Source organism: Mus musculus, chromosome 2, assembly GCF_000001635.26.
Source record: "Mus musculus strain C57BL/6J chromosome 2, GRCm38.p6 C57BL/6J".
NCBI lineage: Eukaryota > Metazoa > Chordata > Mammalia > Rodentia > Muridae > Mus > Mus musculus.
In genome coordinates, this window is record NC_000068.7 from 144,854,925 (window position 1) to 144,877,854 (window position 22,930).

At 40.2% G+C, this 22,930-nt stretch overlaps 1 long non-coding RNA gene across 2 annotated transcripts in view; it reads left to right on the plus strand.

Annotated features, from left to right (window-relative positions):
• Nucleotides 1–22,930, plus strand: part of Gm39952 — a 91,780-nt gene that overhangs the window by 26,116 nt on the left and 42,734 nt on the right. The window contains exons 2-3 of one of the 2 annotated variants that reach the window (XR_866796.1): nucleotides 9,506–9,639; nucleotides 10,217–10,514. This is a non-coding gene — a long non-coding RNA (predicted gene, 39952). Of the gene's footprint in view, nucleotides 1–9,505; nucleotides 9,640–10,216; nucleotides 10,515–22,930 lie in introns of those variants that run through there. The other variant, XR_866795.1, reaches the window with a different exon arrangement.

Below are 22,930 nucleotides of genomic sequence, written 5' to 3' on the forward strand. Positions count from 1 at the left end.
ATGCACACATGCATGCATGCATGTAGTTGTACATGTATGTGTTCATGTTCATGTGTGTATACATGTATAGAAGAAAAAGGGGGTATACATGTGGATACATGTGTATCCATGTGCATGTTGAGGCCAGGAGTCCACTTCAGGTGTTCCTTGTGAGCAACCCATCTTGTCTTTTGACAGAGCCTCTCACTGGTCTGGATCTCACTGATCATGTCAGTCTGGCCAGCAGTGAGACCCAGGATTATAAGACTATGACTCCTCTCTCCAGTCTTTTATATGAACTGCAAGCATGCGATTCAGGACCTTATGCTCACCTAACCAGCACCTTATGGACAGAGCCATCTCTTCAGTCCATGATTGCTTTTGAAAGTGGCAGATGCTATGAAGATGTCGCTGTGACTCTTTTCCTTTCAGGTCTTGGAGCATGGAAGCCATGGTACAGATGTTGTGGGAGATATAAACACCACAGTCAGCATTTGGCCTGAAGGCTGCTCAGCAACCAGCCTGTTGACTTTTTCCATGGAAATATTGCTGCCAAGCTCTCAGTGTGCATGTCCCTGGGTCCCTACTGTTTCAGTGAGCGAGGAGAAGGGCTGCGGATGACAGCATTGTGATTGGAGTATAAACTGAAGACAGGTTTATGCTTTTAAAGGCAACTTACTTGTCAGGGTAAGGTTGTAAAAATTGTTTTGATATAAGAATAAACAGGAGAGCTTCCCAACGCTTCACCATGCAGTGGATATGGAAGTAACTTCACAGCCCCAGGATATACTTACTTCTCCCTTTGAAGAGCTTAATTGCAAAATGAGGTAAAGTCTCCATGAAGAACAAAGAAGTTTAAAACAATATTTATTCTTACTGTGTGTATATGACATTTTGCCTGAATGTATTTAAGTGAACTGAATGTATTTCTGTTGCCAATGGAGGCAGAAGAGGATATTGGATCCCCTGGCACTGAAGTTATAGATGGTTGTGAGTGGCCAGTGGGTGCTGGGAACCGAACCTGGTTTCTCTCTAAGATCCACAAGTACTCTTTACCTCTGAGGCTTCTCTCTAGCTCCAAGGGAAAAGGGTTTTGTTGGATTTCCATGGCTACTGTGGCAACATTAAATAACAAACATATCTTCTAAGAATTCTGGATGTCTAGAGTTTAATATTAGAAGGGCAGTGTCTTTCTAGAGGCAAGAATGGAAATCCCAGGAAAATTGGCATAATATGTCTGAGTTGGTAGGCTATTCTCTTTTCTGTTCCATGTCTTCATCTTCCTTGACCTGCTCCACATATTCAGTTATATACATGATCCTTCTGGTCATCTTGGTAGACTTACAATAGCTCAACATATATCATCAGAACATTATCTTCTGCAGGCATGGTGCTACCCATGGTATGACTATGAAGTTTCTTCCCCCCAACTCCATGTGTTGAAGGCTGAGGAGTGATTGGTTCATAAAGGCTCTGACCACACAAGTTTTACTACTACATTGGTAGAGTTATAATCAGAGGCAGGGGTGGAAACTAGGTGATGGGGCTCAGTTAGAGGAAATGAGTCACTGAAGAGATGCCCTGGAAGGTCACAGCTTTCCCTGATTGCTTCCTTGGACATTCTATCTGAGGCAGGATTTGAGAAGTTTTGTTCCATCATGCCCTCTCATCTCCTTGCTTTGGACACAAAATTGATGGAACCAGCTGACCATGGATGGAAGTCTCTGAAACCATGATTTCCAATTCTCTTTTAACTTGTTCCTTACTGATATTTTGTCACAGTAACAAAAATTGAACAATATACCCATAATCCCAGTTAGTATTTGAGTGAATGAGACAAAGACTTTAAGTCTGAGGCCAGCCTAGGCTACATAGCAAGACACTGTTTCGAAAAACAAAAGCAAGAACAGAAAGACATTATTATCTAATTAGTCTGCTTTCTGTTGTTGTAATGAAGTTCTTAAGTCTGGTTAATGTATAAAGATAGAAAGGGTTGTTAGGATTATAGTTCTGAAGATTCAGTGGTGTGGAGCCAATATTTGTTGGGCTATAGTAAAGGACCTTACAACAGATGGCATTATGATTAACGTGTTGTCAAGAAGGAGAAATTAAATGGAGAGACAGCAAGACAGAGAATGAGGAGAGGACAAGTCACTACCTTTTGTAGCAACCATTTTCTTGAAAATCAGTCAGGCACAATCCCATGAGAACTATGTTTCCTCTGAGACCAGCACCCCAGTGAGACCTCCATTGTGACTGCCCTCTTAAAGTTTCCATAATCTCCCATAATGCCACACTGGAGATCATGTTTTCAGCTCATGAAACTTTGAGAACACATTCAAACCATGTGTAAACCACACCTACCTTCCTCTCCTCCCCTCCCCTCCCCTCTCCTCCCCTCCCCTCCCCTCTCCTCCCCTCCCCTCCCCTCTCCTCCCCTCCCCTCCTCTCCCCTCCCCTCCCCTCCCCTCCCCTCCCCTCCCCTCCCCTCCTCTCCTCTCCTCTCCTCGCCTCTCCTCTCCTCTCCTCTCCTCTCCTCTCCTCTCCTCTCCTCTCCTCTCCTCTCCTCTCCTCTCCTCTCTCCTCAGGGATTGGTGGGTTCTCCTGCTCAGGGATTAATGAACTTTTGTCACTCCCCCTTTCCTTGCATCAGACCCATGGGATAGGCTTGGAAGTCCTGGCTGCAGGGGGCTTTTGCTGAGGCACCATCTCTGTAGAGTTGCTGGGGAGGCTGGGGAGGAGGTGCTGCCACTGTGGACAGCTCCTGTAGAATAGCTCCTGCAGTGGTGATTCACCAAGGTTGAGCAGGAAAGAAGCTGTTGCCAAGGTAGACAGCTTTTGAGGGACTGTTCCTGCTGAGAAAGGCGATGCACCAGTGGACAGCTCCTGTGATGGCTACAGGCTGAAGAAATATCTTGGTGCTATCATTTTGACTGGAACCACCATTTTTGACAGCTCCTGCAGGGGCATCTCACCTGGTCATAGCTTGAGGTGGGAATAAGTGGCTGCAGGTCTGACAGATTCTGCAACACACTTAGGGACTATGCACCCTCCCTCCTGTCCTCCCTCCCTTCTTTTCTCCTTCTGTCCAGTCAGCTGTCTGCCTGTCTATTCTTTCTGATAACCTTGGCACTTCAGAGATCATAAGCATGTACCTCTGTAGTTTTAATCTATAGCACTTTCTAAGTAGGTGGCCCAAGAGAGTGAAAATGTAAGAAATCTGAATTCTAATTAACACCCTAAGTTCTTGTGGACCCATTTATTAAACGATAGCTTTATATAAACCATTTTTTTCCCAGCCCTTTCTGGTGTCAGGATGCCTTTCAATAATTTTATACTTGTAGACATTTTTTTTTTTAAATCTTTTTATGTGTGTGAGTACGGTCACAGATGCCACAGAGCATGTGTGGAGGTCAGAGGACAACCTCAGATGTCAGGCTTCAGTGGCTGCTTTCTTGTTCTCTTGCTATTTGTTGCTGTGTACAGTGGGCGAGACAGAACTTGAGGGTCTGGAGAATCCCCTTTCATGGTGTCGCAGAGTCCTGCCATTACAGACGCGTGCCACCACATCCAGTTTTACTGTGTTCTGGGGTTTCACACTCATGTCCTCACACTTACACAGTGAGTACTTGACCCACTGAGCATCTATCCAGCCCCCAGCTGTACTTTTTAATGAAGAAACTATGTATGTATAAAGCAACTGGCATGGTGGTTCTTGGCATCTTGCTTTCCACCAAAACCCAACCAACCAAACCAACCAACCAACCAACCAACCAACCAACCAACCAACCAACCAAACCAACCAACCAACCAACCAACCACCAACCAAACCAAACCAAACCAAACCAAACCAAACCAAACCAAAAACTAAAAACCAAAAAAAAAAAAAACCCACACAAAACAACATCAATAACAATAACCAAACAAATGAATGGACAAACAAAAAACCTACCAAACCCAAAACCCTTCAAGATAGGGATTTGAAGTGTCAGGGACGTTTTTAAGGAGATGATTAGAAAGCCCAAATAAGAGGGTATGGAAAGTGAGGGAGAAGCAGCTATAAAGTCTGCTAATAGGCCTGGTTGCCTTTGAGGCCCCCTAACATCATCATTCTGTTGGAGAGTAACTTCTCAAAGGGTGATCCCTGAACCAACATGTTTATGAGGTCACACAAGGGTTCGTTAAAGATGCAGTTATTTGCATCTGCTTGGTGATTCTTCAGCACACCTAAGTGTCTAAACATTGGTCTAGAACATTCTATTGAGCTGACCCCTGAGAGGATGAGCAGGGGGAAGATTGGGTGATTAATTACTCATTCTTCCCCTCTACTGATTGAGGTTGTTTGTCACCATGGACTCCTGAATACCACAGCTATCCTATGGATGCTCTGAGCAATGTTTCCTGGTATACAGAAGAAGCTATAAGACAAGGATGCTTTGGGTTGGTATGCACTCATTGTGCCCAGGAGCTCCTCAGAATGATTGACAGTTTACTGAAGAGGTTAGTTGAGGATATAACAGAGTCAACAGTGGTATATGCTTCAAAAGTGAAGAATTCGGTTGATTCTATACATGTTGTAAACCTACATAATACAGTAATGCATAGACATATTATTTTAAAGCTAACTTTGGAAGGACTATTTAGACCCATTTCACATTTAAATCAGTATAGGGTAGACTTTGCACATGGATTATGCATTGTCACATTTTCTTGTCTTGCCACCCATGCTATAACTTGGGGAGACATGAGCTTTAAAAAGTAGCTCAAAACATGCCAGGCAGGGCATGAAGGTAGAGAGAAGGTGGCTATTCATAAGCAATGTCCCAGTGGTGAAGGGTTTGCAGTGCGGGGCATCATAGAGGTACTGTGTTGTGGCTTTTCATAAGTCAAGGTCTGCTGGCTCATATATTTAGTTTTCCCCACCAATCCTCCCTAAATAGCAAGAATTATTTAGGGTCCTAGCTGTCCTTGTTACCACTGACCTCAAGTGTTGTTACAATTGCATTGGCTGACAAGACTGATGGAGGGGAGGTGGACTATTAATGTTCTACATTCATGGGTAGAATTTAAATAGTAGGGAACATCTTTTTCTGTGCAAGGACAAAGACTTTTGTGACATCCTTTCAACCTCAGTGCATGTGACTTTTAAAATCTTTTCTCAATTCCCATGTCAAGTTGCTGGTGGTGGGGATGGGATTCTCATGAGGCTGCATGAGAGTAGAACTCATCATTGTAGTGTTCCTGTCACCCACATCATAACCCCTTGCTTCATCTCTGACTTGAGCTGTGCTCTCTAGGAAGAAGATACTGAAGCAGAGTCAGGATGGGGAAGGTCTTTTGGTAATTAGTGTCTGGCGATGGAACATAGAGGAAGCATGACCAGGTAGGCAAAGCTGTAGGACCCTGAAGACTTCGTGAAATCTATTCTAGCAAGGCTGCCCACAAGAGGATTCTCACAGTAGATGGAAGGTTTGGAACTTCCTCCAATCACTGCCTTCCAGGCATTAGCTTTCACTGCTCTGAGAAGATGATGACTTGTGTTGACAGTCATGCTGAGAGGGTAACAGCTGGAGGTTTCAGCAGGGCCAGAGATACAATTTGCAGGGTGCCATGGAAAAGGAAAATGAGAATATTTTATACAAAAATTAAGAGTGTTAAAATGGTGACAGTGGCATTGACAACCCAAGTCTGGACTCTTTTGATCATGGAGCCCAGGGTGGCTGAGTGTGTGTACCATGTGCCCATCACTGAAGGCAACCGTGCTGCCAGCTGATTATATGACTGACATGGTGCATGCGTCCTGACTTGAGGGGATCTGAGCAGTGCATCCCACATCCGCTGTGTGTTGGGACCTGCTCTCTGTTGTCTCAGGAGTAGTTCAGGCTTTACTTGAGTGTCACTCCCAGTGTGGGGCTGTCAGTGTTGGGGAACCCTTAGGCAGTGCAGGGCAGTTCTGATGTGTGTTTTATGTAGTTCCTTACAGGATTTCTGGCAATATTGAGTTGTGGTTGCGCACAGATGTGATATGCTCTGTCAAAAGCATTTTATTGGATTTCCTTTCCCCCTGCTTTCCTCCCATCCTTCTTTCATCCGGCCTTCCTAAGATGTCCCAAGTAAGTCACTGCCTCAGGGATGCCCAGCATCTGAAGGATGCTCAACAATGAGAATGTATGCCAGTGAGGATAAGGCAGACAGGATGCCCTAAGTTAATAATGCCCTTATTTCTCCTAACCTGAGTGTGTGTTGGTTATTAATTAGTCAATAGTTAATTCTTTTAGTCCCCTGATCCACAAATTCAAGAGAACATTAGTGATCACTGCTAGCAATATCAGTTTCTTAATTCTTTGGCCATTTAATGGTCAGCCAGAGGCATTAACTCTGGAGTGAGTTTTCCACAGGGTCATTTATCTTCTTTGATTTTGTTTGCAATCTGGGACAGAGACAGGCATGGTCCCCTGTTGAGAATGTATATGACTCAGATCTTTCCTCTGTTCACTTCTGACTCCTTCCCTTCCTTTCACAAACGCTGTCCCTCTCCCAAAACGACCTCCTAAAATATTTGCCATGAACTAATTTTTCATACCCAACTCTGCTTTATAGGGGACCCAGTATTACATTGTAAGATGGCATTTCATGTTACCAGCATACCACATCTGGTGGGCACTTACTGCCAAGGTTTAAAAAGTTTCCTACAGTTTGATGGTTATGTTACTAATCACTATCGCCACCCTCTTTGGTATGTGAACAGTTGTATTTATGTGAATATTGTGTGTGTTCATCTTCTAAAGGGTCTGAATTTTCAGACAGTGGGACTTTTAAAAGTTTGTAGTATGTTTTATGCTGGAATAATAATATTGAAGCTTGGGAACAACAAAGAAGGAAAGGAAGACATAAGACTGCTTGACATGGAGAGGGGGTCAATTGTGCTGGTTAGTTTTCACATCAATGCAAATGGACCCATTCTTATACAAAGCTCAAGTCCAAGTGGATCAAGGACCTCCACATGAAACCAGATACACTGAAACTTATAGAGGATAAAGAGGGGGAGAGCCTCGAACATATGGGCACAGGGGAAAAATTACTGAACAGAACACCAATGGCTTGTGCTGTAAGATCAAGAACTGACAAATGGGATCTCATAAAATTGCAAAGCTTCTGTAAGGTAAAGGATGCTATCAATAGGACAAAATAGCAACCAACAGATTGGGAAAAAAATCTTTACCAACCCTACATCTGATATAGGACTAATATCCAATATATACAAAGAACTCAAAAAGTTAGACTCCAGAGAACCAAATAACCCTATTAAAAATAGGGTAAAGAGCTAAACAAAGAATTCTCAATTGAGGAATATCGAATGGCTGAGAAGCACCTATAGAAGTGTTCAACATCCTTAGTCATCAGGGAAATTCAAATCAAAATAACCCTGAGATTCCACCTCACACCAGTCAGAATGACTAAGATCAAAAATTCAGGTGACAGCAGATGCTGGTGAAGATGTGGAGAAAGAGGAACATTCCTCCATTGCTGGTGGGAATGCAAGCTGTTACAACCACTCTGGAAATCAGTTTGGTGGTTCCTCAGAAAATTGGACATAGTATTACCTGAGGACCCAGCTATACCACTCTTAGGCATATACCCAGAAGATGCTCCAACATGTAATAAGGACATATGCCCCACTATGTTCATAGCAGCCTTATTTGTAATAGCCATGAGCTGGAAAGAACCCAGATGTCCCTCAACAGAATATAGAAAATGTGGTACATTTACACAATGGAGTACTATTCAGCTACTAAAAACAATGAATTCATGGAGTTCTTAGGCAAATGGACAGAACTAGAAAATACCATTCTGAGTGAGGTAACCCAATCACAAAAGAAAACACATCGTATGCACTCACTGATTAGTGGATACTAGCCCCAAAGCTCCAAATAACCAGGATAGAATTTATAGATCACATGAAGCTCAATAAGAAAGAAGACCAAAGTGTGGATACTTCAGCCCTTCTTAGAAGGAGAACAAAATGCTCACAGGAGCAAACATGGAGATAAAGTGTGGAGTAAAGGAGTTGAAGGGGTTTGCAACCCCATAGGAAGAACAATAATATCAACCAACCAGACCCCACAGAACTCCCAGGGACTAAGCCATCAGCAAAGGAGTACACATGACTCGAGATGCATAAGTAGCAGAGGATGGCCTTGTTAGGCATCAGTGGAAGGAGAGGTCCTTGGTCTTTTGTTTGTTTGTTTGTTTGTTTTGTTTTGTTTTGTTTTGTTTTGTTTTTCGAGACAGGGTTTCTCTGTATAGTCTTGGCTGTCCTGGAACTCACTTTGTAGACCAGGCTGGCCTTGAACTCAGAAATCCTCCTGTCTCTGCCTCCCAAGTGCTGGGATTAAAGGTGTGTGCCACCACCGCCTGTCGAGGTCCTTGGTCTTATGAAGGCTTGCTAGATGCGCCAGTGTAGGGGAATTGAGGGCAGACAGGTGGGAGTGGGTGGGTGGGTGGGTGGAGGAACACCCTCTTAGGTGTTAGGCAGGGGGAGGGAAGATGGGATAGGGTGTTTCCGGGAGGGAGGAAAACTGGGAAAGGAGATAACATTTGAAAAGTAAATAAAGAAAATGAATAAAGAAAATATTGAATAAAAAGTTTGTAGTCTCTTTTATGTTGGAATAGTAATATTGGAGCTTGTGAACAACGAGGAAGGAAAGGTTATGTCTTAATAGGTGATGTGTTGACATGTCAGCTTGACATGGGGGGGGTCAATTGTGCTGGTTGGTTTTCACATCAATTTTACACAAACTAAAGTCATCTGAGGGAGGGTAACCTCAAGTGAGAAAATGCCTCCATAAGATCTGGCTGCAGACCAGACTGTAGGATACTTTATTGATTAATGACTGCTGAGGAAGGGCCCATCCCATTGTGGCTGAGGCCACTACCAGCTTGGTGGTCCTGGATTTTGAGAAACCAGCCTGAGAGAGCCATGAGAATCAACCCATTAAGCATCATTCTTCCATAGCCTCTGCATTAGTTCCTGCCTCCAGGTTCTAGCCTTACTGGAGTTTCTCCTGTCCTGGCTGCCTTTAGTGATATACTGTGATATAAGAGTAGATAAGCCAAGAAGTGGGAGTGAGTGGGTAGGGGAGTGGGTGGGGGAGGGTATGGGGGACTTTTGGGATAGCACTGGAAATGTAAATGAAGAAAATACCTAATTAAAAAAAGATTCAAAAAAATAAACAACAACAACAAAAAAGAGTAGATAAAACACACCCTTTCTTCTTCATTTTTTGTCTTGCTGTTTTATAACAGTAATGGAAACCCTAAGACACTTAGATAGCTTGCCTACTGTGGTGTTGTTTCTCTAGAGGCCTATTAAGTAGTGGCTGATAGATCTTAAAGGATGTCTGACTCCTAAATCTCTCTACTCCTAACCCTCTTCTGGTTGTTCTGAAGATCATGGTGTAGAGAGAAGGACACTGTCTTCTTTTGTGTAATTGATATTGTAATGTTTCTTCTCAATGTTTTACAGATCCATGCGACAGTTTTGGAGATTTTGCTTGCAAACTGGACATTGACAGGTGGTGGTGAGAAAAGGAGAAAGAAGAGAGGGAGAGAAATGATTTTAAAGAACTGGCTTATGCAACCATGGGGCTGGAAACTCAGGTGGGAATCGATGTTCTTTTCATGATGCCCAAACTCAGAGAGCAAGACTCCATCTGGAAGTTCTGATAGGACTTCTGTGTTGCAGGTGTTAGGTAAAGCTTCTGTTTCCTTAGGAATCTTCAGTGTGTGCACCAGACAGTCAGTGTATGCTTATTGGATGAGGTACTCTTTTAGGTGAATGGAAATGTCTTCTACTTAGCACATACTTCCCCAAAGGCTAACTAACTATATCTATCTAAAATATGCTTTCAGAGAGAATAGCATCTAATCTAGTGTTTTGATAAACAAGTGAACACTATAGTCCAGTGATCTTGATACTTAACAATATCCTTTACCATCGGGAACTCTCAAAAAAATGTGGAATTGGAACCAGAAACCAGTCAGTCTTCTTAGGATTTCTAGCCTTCTTTCTGTTATTGGGTTCCAGTTCGATTCTGTTGTGATCTATATGAGAGAAGATGTATGATTTATATTCTCTTAAATGTGTCAGGGGTGTTTTATGGCCCCAAATGTGGTCTATGTCTCATGTGAGCTGAAGAATATGTATTCTGCTCTTGTTGGATGAACTACTCCACAGATGTCAATTACACCCAGCTGATTGATGGTGCTGTTGAGTTCAATTATGACCCTACAGACTTTCTGCCTGCTGGATCTGACCACTTCTGAGAAGAGGAGTGTTAAGACATCTCCAAGGAAACAATGGCCTCTCCTGTTTCTCCTTACAGTTCTATGGGCTTCTGTCTCATGTTTTGATACTCCTCTATTGTTCGGCACACACGTTAAGAATTATTATGTCTCCTTGGTTCAGAGATTGCCTCACCATTATGCAATGTCACTAACTTTGACAATTTTATTTTCAGTAAAGTCTACTTTCTTTGAAATTATTGTGGTTATTCCATCTCTCTTTTCATCAGTGTTAACAATGTAGCATTTTCAATTTATATACTTATAAATGCATATATAGATATATACTTGGGGTGGGATTTTTGTAGACAACATGCAGGTGGGTCTTTTTGATCCACTCTATCAAATTTTGTCCTTCAGTGAATATATTTAGACAGTGGACATTCAAGGTGATTATTAATAAGGTCAGATTAAAATCTACCATGTTTGCATTCTAATAGTCTAATTTTGAATTTTGTATAAAATGGGTATTTTAAAGAGACATTTGAAGAACATTTTAATTAGTACAGAATAAAATATGTATTTATAGAGTACAGTGAGTATTTCAGCATATGGACACAATGCATGATGATCAGGACAATTAGCATATCTAATACTTCAATCATTGATCACTTCTTTCTTGGAAGACACTGAAATCCTCTCTACGAGCTATTTTGAAATGTACAATTAATTGCTAATCCATAGTCACAGTCTTTCCACCATGCTATAGAATATTAGAAGTTATTTCAGTTATGCTCTGTATCCATTAATTATCCCTTCTCCAAACTACTTCTCCACTTCTCAGCCTCAGATAATTACTGTTATAATCGCCATAATTTTTTTTTGTGTGTGTTTGCTATCTTCTTCTCATTCTGGTGTTTTTCAGAGTCCTATGTTATTGTGTGCATTAGTAATTAGGTTTTTATACTAATAGTTATTTGTGTGCTCGAGTACACCTCACTTTATGCTCTACTTAGGTGTTTTAGTTATGCCTTGATTTGAGCTACTATGAGGGAGTGTACTTTGAGCAGTCTGCTACTTATCTTTGGTGAACACACTGTGCAAGCTAATTTGATGTCAATTTGAATCACTTTGGAAGAGAGAACCCCAGCTGAGAAAGTGCCCCTACCAGACTGGCCAATGGGCAAGTCTATGGTGCATTTTCTGAACTGATGATTAATGTGGAAGGGCCCATATCACTGTGGGCAATGCTACCCTGGGATGGCCATCCTGGGAAATAGAAGGAAGCAGGCTGAGCAAGTCACTGAGAGAGAAGGCCAGTGAGCAGCATTCCTGTATCATTTCCTGCTTGCCAGGTTCTTGCCCTGCTTAAGTTGCTGCCCTGATTTCTTTGATGATCAACTGTGACATGGAAGTTTAAGAGAACTAAACCCTTTCCTTCCCAAGTTGCTTGATTATGATTCTCTATCATAACACTAGACACCCTAACTAAGATATTTATTCCTCTAGGAGTAGACTTGCTGGGTCCAACTGTCTGGTCATCCTCGTGATGCATGATTTTGTGTTTCTGAATTTACCCCTTGGCTAACATGGGTTTGTGGCATCTACATCAATGCTTGTGGCACTTTTCTAGTCATTTGTAGACATGCGGAGAGGTATGGAAATTTTGGGCTATTGAAGTTCCTCAGTCAATGTTGAACAGGGCAGCCCTCTGTCTTGTTTGAGTGCTCAAACTGTAAGCAGAGCTCCTTTCAGTGCATTTAATGCCACACGTTACATTTTCTGATGACTCTGCGATTTAGAAGGTCCCCAAAGGCAGTTTGCATGAAAGTCCTGAGTAGTGTTTCTATGAGCAAGAAGGCTGGGATATTACTTATGGAGAAAATGTGCATTAATCTAGATAAGTTATGTCCAGGAATGAATTACAAAAACATATACGAGACAAAGTTATTTATGACTGGCTGACAAAAATGTTACTGCTAGAAGCTAGAAGGACCCCAATCCTGTGTTTCCCAAAGGAACAATGGCTCAGTATTTTCAAATTCATTATCCAAAGTGACTTTACAGAACACAAGCACTATGAATAATAAGAACCAACTATAAATTCAGTAGTTTGCTTAGGCCAATGTATAATCCGAGGAGCTCTTAAATTTGCCTTTATTTTAATGTCAAACCCACATCAAGTGTAAATCATCTGGGAGGTGGACACCTTAGAACTTCTTGTGGGGTCACAAGTGGAACTTAAGACCACTGATGAAAATCCAGGACAGGACATGAACAGCAAGGAACCTATATAGCTGTCACTCAACAAATAATCAGCTTGATTTGACTGTGCTCTCTTCTGTCTCTTTATATTCAATTTCACTCAATGTATGTCTCATGCTCATAAAAATACAACCAATTAGAGAAACAGCATCCTTTTTCCTGGAATATAAATGACAGAGACTACCACCAAGATGGAACAAATTCTCAGGCCAGACTTGGCTACAAAGGGTAAATGACAGGTTAGGACAGAGAAAAAGGATTGCTTACCCAGGCACCCGTGCATTGCTCATCACCCATCATCACCCATGCATTGCATTGCTCATCATGAGTAAAGGCAGAAGAGAAACTCTGTAGTAACGAGACACTGACACAGGGAAATGAATCTGGGGATTGATTGCCAGATGTAAATGAGCAGCCCCTTCTCATCAGTAACTCAGCAGCTCCTACTCATAAATGTAGCCATGCCAATTTCCATGCTTCTACTCAAAACTTAACTAAGAGAAGAGAATTTCCAGTCTCTTCAGACTTTCTGGTTGTTGCAATGATTATAACCACTTCAGCATCAAGTTTTTAAGTGACACTTCCCATTCCCCAGGATGTGCCAGCACTATCCATGTTTTCTGGCCCTCAGGCAACTCAGAAATGATCCATGTATTTGCAAAGTATCTCCAAGCTTTAGTATGTAGTCTTGAACTGGAGATGGCCAAAGCAGAAGCTCTGTATTGTCCAGTGATGTGAAGATACTGGACCAGTAGCATCAGTAGAACACTACACATTGTTAGATATAGCAGTATCTGGGGACTCAGTCCAATTAAGGTTAGGTGACATACAGGATGCTCAGTTGAATTTAACTTCACACTAACAAGGACTTTTCAGTGTAAATGTCCTATGCAGTGTTAATGACTAAATAAAAACTGCTAAAAAGTTTTACCTGCTCAGGTGAAATTGAGACTTCATATTCATATTTATTTACACTGTATATAGATATGGAATCAGAGCACTTGGTGTGGTTGACAGTGTTTTATCTTTTTCTGGTTTTCTTTAATTAATTTATTTTTAAGCATATGAGGTTTTTTCCTTCATGTATGTATGTGCAGCATGTTTGTGCCTGGTGTCTGGAGAAGACATCGGATCCTCTGAAACTATAGTTACAGGGCCACCATGTGGGTTCTGGGAATTTAAGCTAAGTCCACTGCAAGAGCAGCCAGTGGTCTTATGGGAAGCTCAGGTGTGTTTTAATGAGTGTCTAGGTGATTCTGATACGTGCTGAGGCTTGATGCCTGTAGCTCTATATTTGGCTTCCTAATCTTGTCTAGGTGATCCAAGCGTTAATTCTGTTGTGGTCTTATCTCAGTGGTGGTGGTGATAGTGGTTGTTTAAATAAAAGGATGCATCTGTAATCTAAAACTATTTTTTTAAATCTGAAGTTAGAACTAAATATCTCATTATTTAGTTTATTTCTAATTCATGTTGGCAGAGTCTCAATTATAGAATCTTAAGAATTGGCCTTCTTTCCAGATACAAATGAATTCCCTGGTTTGTGGTGACCATGCCTTTTGTAGCTCACTGCTGCCACCTGGGAACTCAAACCACATAGATGGTGAGGCCCGCTGGCCACTCATGGTTAGGTAGAGTGTGGTACTCTTGTCATTACCACTGCTACACAAAAGTGTCTATTGAGTTCTCTTAGCTGTAAGAGTCTGAGCAAGTCTTTTTCCAACTGGATAATGTGATAGTTAAGTGATTTGCCTCGGCCATTCTTTATAGCAGATTCCTTTTTTCTTTTAATTTCAAAATATTGAGATTATAATATAATTACACTTCTCCCCTTTCTACCATTCAGACCTTTTCATATACCTCTCTTTGCAGTTTTTTGGTGTGATTGGTAAGAGTCATGGCTAGGTAGGGATCTCGGTTGCCTCTCTCTTTGGAAGCTTGATTGACTCCTCTGGTACCATGAAAGCTAGTCCTTAGGGAGGAGACATTCACATCAGTTCCCTCTCTGAGACCTGTTTCTGTAGTGTGTGGTGTCTTCAGCAATGGGGACTTAGTCTTCACTTCTTGGTGAAGGGTATGGGTTACCTGGGGAGTAACCAAGGGCAGCAGCAATAGGCTGTATGCTTTGCTGGGATAGCCCTGACCAACAACTTGAAAGAGGACTTTTCATGTCTGGTATGGGGTTCTTGTCAGGTGGTCTTCGACTTCTGAAAGAAGCATTATTAGCTTAGATGAGAAACGTTCATTAAAATTATATATGTATATTTATTCACAGAATTGTATGCATTATAGTTTTTCTAAAGGTAAGTAGTTCATAGCCTGGTTCCTATGGCCTTTCATCCTACTGTTATTTTGCCCTCCTTTCTCCTTCTGCTCTATTTTTCTTCCCTCTGTTCCCTAAAGAGCCCCTCCCTCCTCATTTCCCTGATGGGATCATTTGCATCCTGCTTCTTCCCCTCACTATTGCCTTCCAAATCCTCTAGCTCAGCAGTGGTCCAGTTTTACATCTTGGTTTCTTTAGTTACTCCAGGCTATGTCCTTGCATCCTGAAGATTTTGAGCTGGGAGTCTCCAGTGAGAGAGAACACGTGATGTTTTCTTTCTGGGTCTGGGTTACCTCACTCAATATGATATTTTCTAGTTCTATATATTTACCTGAAAAGTTCATGATTTTATCTTTTTTTTTCAGCTAAATAGCAGACCCTAGTATATATGTATCATATTTTCATTATCTGTTTATTGGTTGAAGGCCATTTGGGACGTCTCCAGTCCCTAGCTATTGTGAATAGGGCAGCACTGAACACAGCTGAGCAAGTATTTGTAAAGCGGGATGTTGAATCCTTTGGGCACTCCATGGAGTGGTATAGCTGTGTCCTATGCGGATTTATTTCTAGCATTCTGAGAATTTGCCACACTCATTTCCATGGCTGTGCTAGTATGCAATCCCAACACTAGTGGATAAGGGTTTCCTTTTCTCTGAATCTCCTCCAGCATCAGTTGGCAGTTGCTTTAATGATCTTTCCTGTTCTGACTGGAGGAAGATGAAATCTCAAAGTTGTTTTGATTTTCATTTCCTTAATTGCTAGGGACAATGAACATTTTTCAGGATATTTCCTAGCCATTTTTACTCTCCTTTTGAGAACTCTCTGTTTAGGTCCCATGCCCATTCTTTGAATGCATCATTGGTTTTTTTTGTTTGTTTGTTTTGTTTTTGACTCTGTTTTGAATCCTTTGTTTAGGATAGAAATTAATCCTATGTCAGATGTAGAGCTGGGAAAGAGTCCCCACATTTTGTGGATTTCCTTTGCCTGATTGATTGTTTCTTCAGCTGAACAGAAACTTTTTAGTTTTACTAAGTTCCACTTGTCAATTGTTGGCCTTAAGTTTTTGACAAATGGAGTCCTATTCAGACAGTCCCTTCCTACACCAGTGCCATATAAAGTACTGCCTATGTGTTTTCCAAGTTTCAGGTTTAACATTTAGGTCTTGGGTTTATTTGGAGTTAGTTTTTGTGCAAGGTGATATATAGAGACAGGTTTAATTTCATTACTCTGTAGACATCCAGTTCTCTCAGCACTGTTTAATGAAGATGGTTTCTTTTCTACAGCTTATGTTTTTGGCATCTTTTTAAAATATAAAATGGCTAAATTTAGGAGTACTCATGTTTGAGTCTTCATTTTTGTTCCAAAGGTCTACATGTTTGTGTTTGTGTCAGGTTTTTATTACTATGGCTCAATAATATAATACATAATACATATATACTTACATACATACATACACACATACATACATATATAAAATTTATAAAAATATGTATAAAATATTTCTCTTTTATTAAAAATACATTTTTTCATTCTCATACAATCTATCCTGATTACAAATTCCCTTCCCTCTACTCCTCTCAGTTCCTCCCCATCTTCCCCCCCATCTGGATCTACTTTTTCTATCTCTCATTAGAAAAGAACAGGTCCTTCCTCCATCTACCCCTGATGTCTATTTTATTTCCCCTTCTCAGAGAGACTCAAGAAACCTCCCTTGGGTCCACCTTGTTATTTATCTTCTTTGGGTCTGTGGATTGTAGCATGGTTATCCTAAACTTTACATGCTGGGTGGATGAGGGGGTGAGGAATGGAACAGAGGAATTAGGTGTGGGGAAGACAGGCATGGGGAGAGAGATGGAATTGGGGATGCATCTCTGGAATTAGCTAAAAACCTAGGACAACGGAAACTTCCAGGAAACTTCCAAATGATGGATATGGACACTAACCCACCCACAAAACCTTTGATCCACAATTTGTCCTGCTTACAAGATGTACAGGGGTAAAGATGGAGCAGAAATTGGGAGAATGGCCAACCAATGACTGGCCCAACTTGAGATCCATGCCATGAGAGAGAACCACTACTGACACTGTTAATGATATTCTTCTATACTTACAAACAAGAACTTGCCATAATTTCTTCTAAGAAGCTCTAATCAGCAGCTGATGGAAACAGATGCAGAGACCCACAAGAAAACATTAGATGGAGTTTGGGGAATCTTGTCGAAGAGAGGAAGGAAGAAGTGAAGGAGCCAGAGTAGTCAAGGACACCACAAGAAAACCTATACTATCAACTTATCTGGACTCACAGGGACTCAGGGACTGAACCACCAACAAAGAACATGGGATGAACCTAGGCCCCCTACACATAATTAACAAATGTGCGGTTTGGTCTTCATGTGGGACCACAAACAATTGGAGCAAGGGCTGTCTCTGACTCCATTGCTATCCCTTCTTCATAACTAGGTTGCCTTGTCTAGCCTCAATAGGAGAAGATGTACCTAGTCCTGCTTCAACTTGATATGCCAGGGTAGGTTAATATCCATGGGAGACCTTTCCTTTTCTGAGGAGAAAGGGAGAAGGGTATGAGGGAAGGAAAGGTGGGAGAGAAGCTCTGGAAGGAGAGGAGGGAGGGGAATCTGTGATCAGAATTAAAGTAAATAAGTTAATTAATAAAAAAGAGAACAGGCTTCTAAGAGAGAAGAAAATACAACAAAATAAAATATAGTAAGGTAAACCCCACCATTTTTAAATTGGATAAAGCAAACCAACAGAAGGAATAGAGCTCCAAGAGAAGGCACAAAATCAGGGACTCATTTGTTTACACACTCACGAGTCTCATAAAAATACTAAGCTGAAAGCTATCATCTATGCACAGAAGACCTGGTGCAGACCCATATAGGCCCTCTGCTTGCTTCTTTTTTGTTTTGTTTGGAACAACTATTACTTTGTTTTACCTCAGGATTATCCAGTCTCTGATTCTTGGTTACCCAAGCAGTATCAGGTATGGATTCCATCTTATGGAACAGGACAGAAGTCAAAGCAGACATAGGTTGGTCATATCCACAAGCCCTGTGTCACCATTGCTCTGACATATTTTCAGGCAGGACAGATTGTAGATTAGTTTTGTGGCTGGTTTGGTGACTGTGTCCCTCTTTTGGTAGCCTGCAGAGTAGCTTCCCATAGCAAGGACACTGAACCTGGGGATGAAGGTTCTACAAAGACACTACTTCATGTTCAATGAGTTGTGTGGGTATTGTCTTCAGCAATGAGGCCATTCTTTTACTTTACAGAGAGCAACCTATTGTCTTGGCAACAGCCTGGTTTATTTAGGGATTTCCATAGAACGCCTCTGGTTAACAACTCAATTGGATGTAACCCAGTCCCTGTCCTGGAAGCTTTGTTTGATGACAAGAGATGGCCAGTTAGGATTCCATCTCCCTCATTATTTGGAGACCTCATTAGGATTATCTTCATATTTTTTTAGGAAGTTTTCACTGTGCTAGATTTTCATACTACTCCACAAATGCCCCTCAATTCTGTATTTTTCATATTTCTCCTTTCAATCTAATCTTCCCCTCTCCCTACCTGATCCTCCCATTCCTATCCCCCCCATTCCTTGTCCATTCATAAAATCTATTCTATTTCCCCCTATGAAGGAGATACATGAGTAACCCATCCCAAGTTCTTTCCTCTATACTTATAGTCTCTACATCTATAGATTGTAGTTTGGTTATCATTTACTTAATGGCTAATATCCACCTGTAAGTAAATATATACCATAGTTATCTTTGTGGGTCTGGATTACCACACTGAAGATGATTTTTTTTCCTAATTCCATCCATTTGCCTGCAAATTTCATGTCATTTTTAGAAAAAAAAAAGTAAAGTAATACTCCATTGTGTAAATGTACATTTTCTTTATCCATTCTTCTGTTGAAGGACATCTAAGTTGTTTCCCATTTCTGAATAGAGGAACAATGAACATTGAGAGCAGGTGTCTTTGTGGTAGGATGAAGCATCCCTCAGGCATATGCTCAAGAGAGGTATAGCTAGATCTTGAGGTAGATCAATCCCCATCTTTCTGAGGAGCTGCCATACTGATTTCCAAAGTGGCTGAACTACTTTGCACTCCCACTTATTTGGTTTGTCCTCTTATTCCACATCCTCACCAGCTTGACTTGTGTTAGTGATTTTGGTTGTTCTGACTGGTGCAAGAGGGAATCTCAAAGTGGTTTTGATTTGCATTTCCCTGATGGCTAAGGATGTTGGACATTTCTTTAAAGAGTTTTGTAGCCATTTGAGTTTTCTTTATTGGGATTTTCTGTTTAGATCTGAATCTCATTTTAAAATGGGATTATTTGAGTTTTTGATATCTAGACTCTTGAGTTCTTTACATATTTTAGGTATTAGTCCTCTATCAGGTGTGGAGTTGGTAAAAATATTTTCCCATTCGGTGAGCTACCACTTTGAATGATGGTGTCCTTTGTCTTATAGAAGTTCTTTAGTTTTATGAGGCCCTATTTATTAACTCATGGTTTTAGTGTCTGCTGTAATGATGTTCTGTTCAGAAAGTCTTCTGTGCCAATGAATTCAAGACTATTCCCCACTTTCTCTTCTATCAGGTCCAGTTTATCTCATTTTATGTTGTAGTCTTTGACCCATTCTGAGTTGAGTTTTGCGCAGGGTGTTAAGTAGGGCTCTATATGCATTCTTCTACATGCAGATATCCAGTTTGACTAGCACTGTTTATTGAAGATGTCTTTTTCTGACTCCTTTATTAAAAGAAATCAGGTGTCCATAGGTGTGTGGATTGATGTCTGGGTCTCCAATGCGATTCCATTCATCACAATGTCTGTTTTAATACAAGTACCATGCTGTTTTTATTGCTATAGCTTTGGAGTACAATTTAAAATTAACTTTTCCTTGAAAGCATGGTAGAATTCTATGCTAAAACCATCTGTCTCTGGTGGCATATAGGTTTTTAAAGTATGTCCTTATGATTAGTTGGATTTCCTTGGTGTCTGTTGTTATGTCCTCTTTACATGTCTGATTTTGTTACTTTGAATATTCTCTGCTCACATTTTAGTTAGTTTGGATAAGCTTACTCTTTGTTTCATTAATTGTTTGTATTGTTCTCTTTGTTTCTATTTTGTTGATTTCAACTCTGAGTTTGATTATTTCTTGCCTTTTACTCCTTTGGGTGTGATTTTTTTCCTTTTCTTGTCTCTCTTCTCTCTTCTCTCTCCTCTCTCCTTTCCCCTCTCCCCTCCTCTCTCTCTCTCTCTCTCTCTCTCTCTCTCTCTCTCTCTCTCTCTCTCTCTCTCTCTCTCTTGCTCGCTTTCAGGTGTGCTGTTACACTGCTAGTATGAGATCTAGTATGTGATCCCTTCAATGTTTTATGAAGGTACTTAGTGCTGTAAACTTGCCTCTTAGCTTCACTTTCATTATGTCCTATAATATGTTGTTTATTCATTTTTGTCAGGAGTCTCCTGACCTGGAGAGAGTAGTGGTGGGGCACAGAGTAGGATTCTGGTGTGGCTTTAAAGTCTGAGGGTCTCTGGACATTCTAGTTCTCTAACTGTACTAAAATGCTGATGATATCTTCTAAAAACTCCTAGAAACTTTCTTGTTTTTTTCTTTTTTTTTTTCCTGAGGGTAAAAGGCTGCTGGTTTAGGAGATTAACTCCTGTAGCCTAACAGGAGGATTAAGTAATGTGGCCTTTGTTCTATCTCAGCAGGAATTGCAAGACTCTAACTTTCAGGCTACTAGTCAAGTCCCAGGAAGAAAAGTGATTACAGTGTTTATTACTAAGTTATAAAAAGTTTCCTATGAAAGCTATCCAAGGAGAAAGCAGAAAGATCATAAGTGAGGCAAGGGACAATGTCTTCTCTCATCTCTTTATCCTTAGTACTTATATATCTTTCAGAATACATGATCACATGTTAAAAAGTTCATCACAAGTTCACACAAAAAAATCAAATCATAAACTGAAGTTTACAACAGAGAATGTTTACATGCATATCCATTAGGAATAATTATCTGGCTAAATGTCCATCACTTGTCACTACTCCACAGGTTCATTGAAAGTTAAAAACGATAACTGTAATTAATGAAGCTTTGTACAGATAAACCCATTCAATATTTTATCTTCTGTCCTAGCAACTGTAATAAATTGTTAGTTCCCTTTTTTATGACCTCTGGTTGTTTTACATCCTCTTGCAATGTGCCATGAGTAGGAGAAAGTCTGGTTACTATCTAAGAGGCAATTTAACTGGTGACACATGGGAGACTGATAGAGTTCTCATTGCAGTTTTGACTATCAGAAAAGGATCTAATAGCAGTCCCAATATAAAAGAGCTTAATAAACACTGATATAATTTTAGGAATTCTTATAATATCATTAAGAATTAAGACGACATCTATTCATCTATATAGCATCAGTATAAGACAGTACTACTTTGTAGATCTGCTTAAAAGGGATGGGCTATTACCTGATGATTGCTATATATATATATATATATATATATATATATATATATATACACACATATATATATATATATATATTTAATAATAACAGGAAAAGTATATTAATTCTAAAATGAATTCTCTTAGGACTTGCTTATAGAGCAAATTTGTCATGGATTATAATCCAAAGTAGACCATCTCAGGAAGATCACCTGTTAGTTACTAGCTCGTCTTGTGATGGTTCCTGACACATTTTCATTCCATTATAGAAAGCTTTTCTGTTCTTTATTTCTGTCTTCAACTTTTTAAAAATTCATTAGAGAGTTGTTCAGTTTCCACGACTTTGTAAGCTTTCTGTTGTTAATAGCTAACTTCAATCCATGATGATTAGATGGGATATAGGGAGTTATTTCAATTTTCTTGTATCATTTGAGACTTACTTTGTGTCCATGTGTGTGGTCAGTTTTGGAGACAGTTCCACGAGGTGCAGAGAAGAAGGTATGTTCCTTTGTGTTTGGGTAAAATATCTGTTTAGGCTCATTTTGTTTATAATGTCTCTTAACTCCAGCATTTGTCTGTCAAATTTTTATCTGGAGGACCTGTCTATTGGTGAGAATGGGGTACTGAAGTCTCCCACTATCAGTGTGTGAGGGTCCATGTGTGATTTAAGCTGTAGTAATATTTCTTTTACAAACTTAGGCGCTCTTGTATTTGAGGCACAGATATTAGGAATTGAAATGTCCTCTTTGGGGAATTTTTTCTTAGATAAGTATGTAGTGTCCTTCCCCATTTCTTCTGATTAGTTTTAGTTTGAAGTCCATTTTGTTGGATATTAAAATAGTGATTGCAGCTCACTTGTTAGGTCCATTTGTTTGGAATATCCTTTTCCAAACTTTACCCATCTATCCTGTTATAGCAGAAGAATAGGCCCTAGTTTCACATTCATTTTGTTATTTTTTTTATTGGGGGGGGCTTGAGAATATTGATATTATGAGATATAAACAACCAATGATTATTGATTCTTGTTATTTTATTTGTTGTTATTATTGTTGTTAATGGTGGTGGTAGTAGTGTGTCTTTTCTGTCTTTTGACTTTGCTGGTTCAAGACTATTTATTTACTATTTATTCCCTGTGTTTTAAGGATGTAGTTAACTTCCCCATGTTGGAGTTTTTCTTCTAGCACCTTTTGTAGTGCTGGATTTGTAGATAAATATTGTTTAAATTTGGCTTTATCATGGAATATCTTATTTTATCTATAGTAATTGAAAGGTTTGCTGAGTATATAGTAGTATGGGCTGACAGTTGTGGTCTCTTTAAGCCTAGAGCATATCTGTTCAGGCCCTTCTGGCTTTTAGAGTCTCCATTGAGACATCATGTATAATTCTAAAAGGTCTATCTCTATATGTTACTTAGTCTTTTTTCTTTACAGCTTTATTATCCTTTTTTTTGTTTTGTAAATTTAGTGTTTTGATTATTATGTGCTGAAGGAACTTTCTTTTCTTGTATCTTTATAGGCATCTGCTTCTTTAAGTTAGAAAAATTTCCTTCTATGGTTTTGTTGAAATCATTTATTGGCCCTCTGGGCTGGGTTTCTTCTCCTTTATTCCTATTATTTG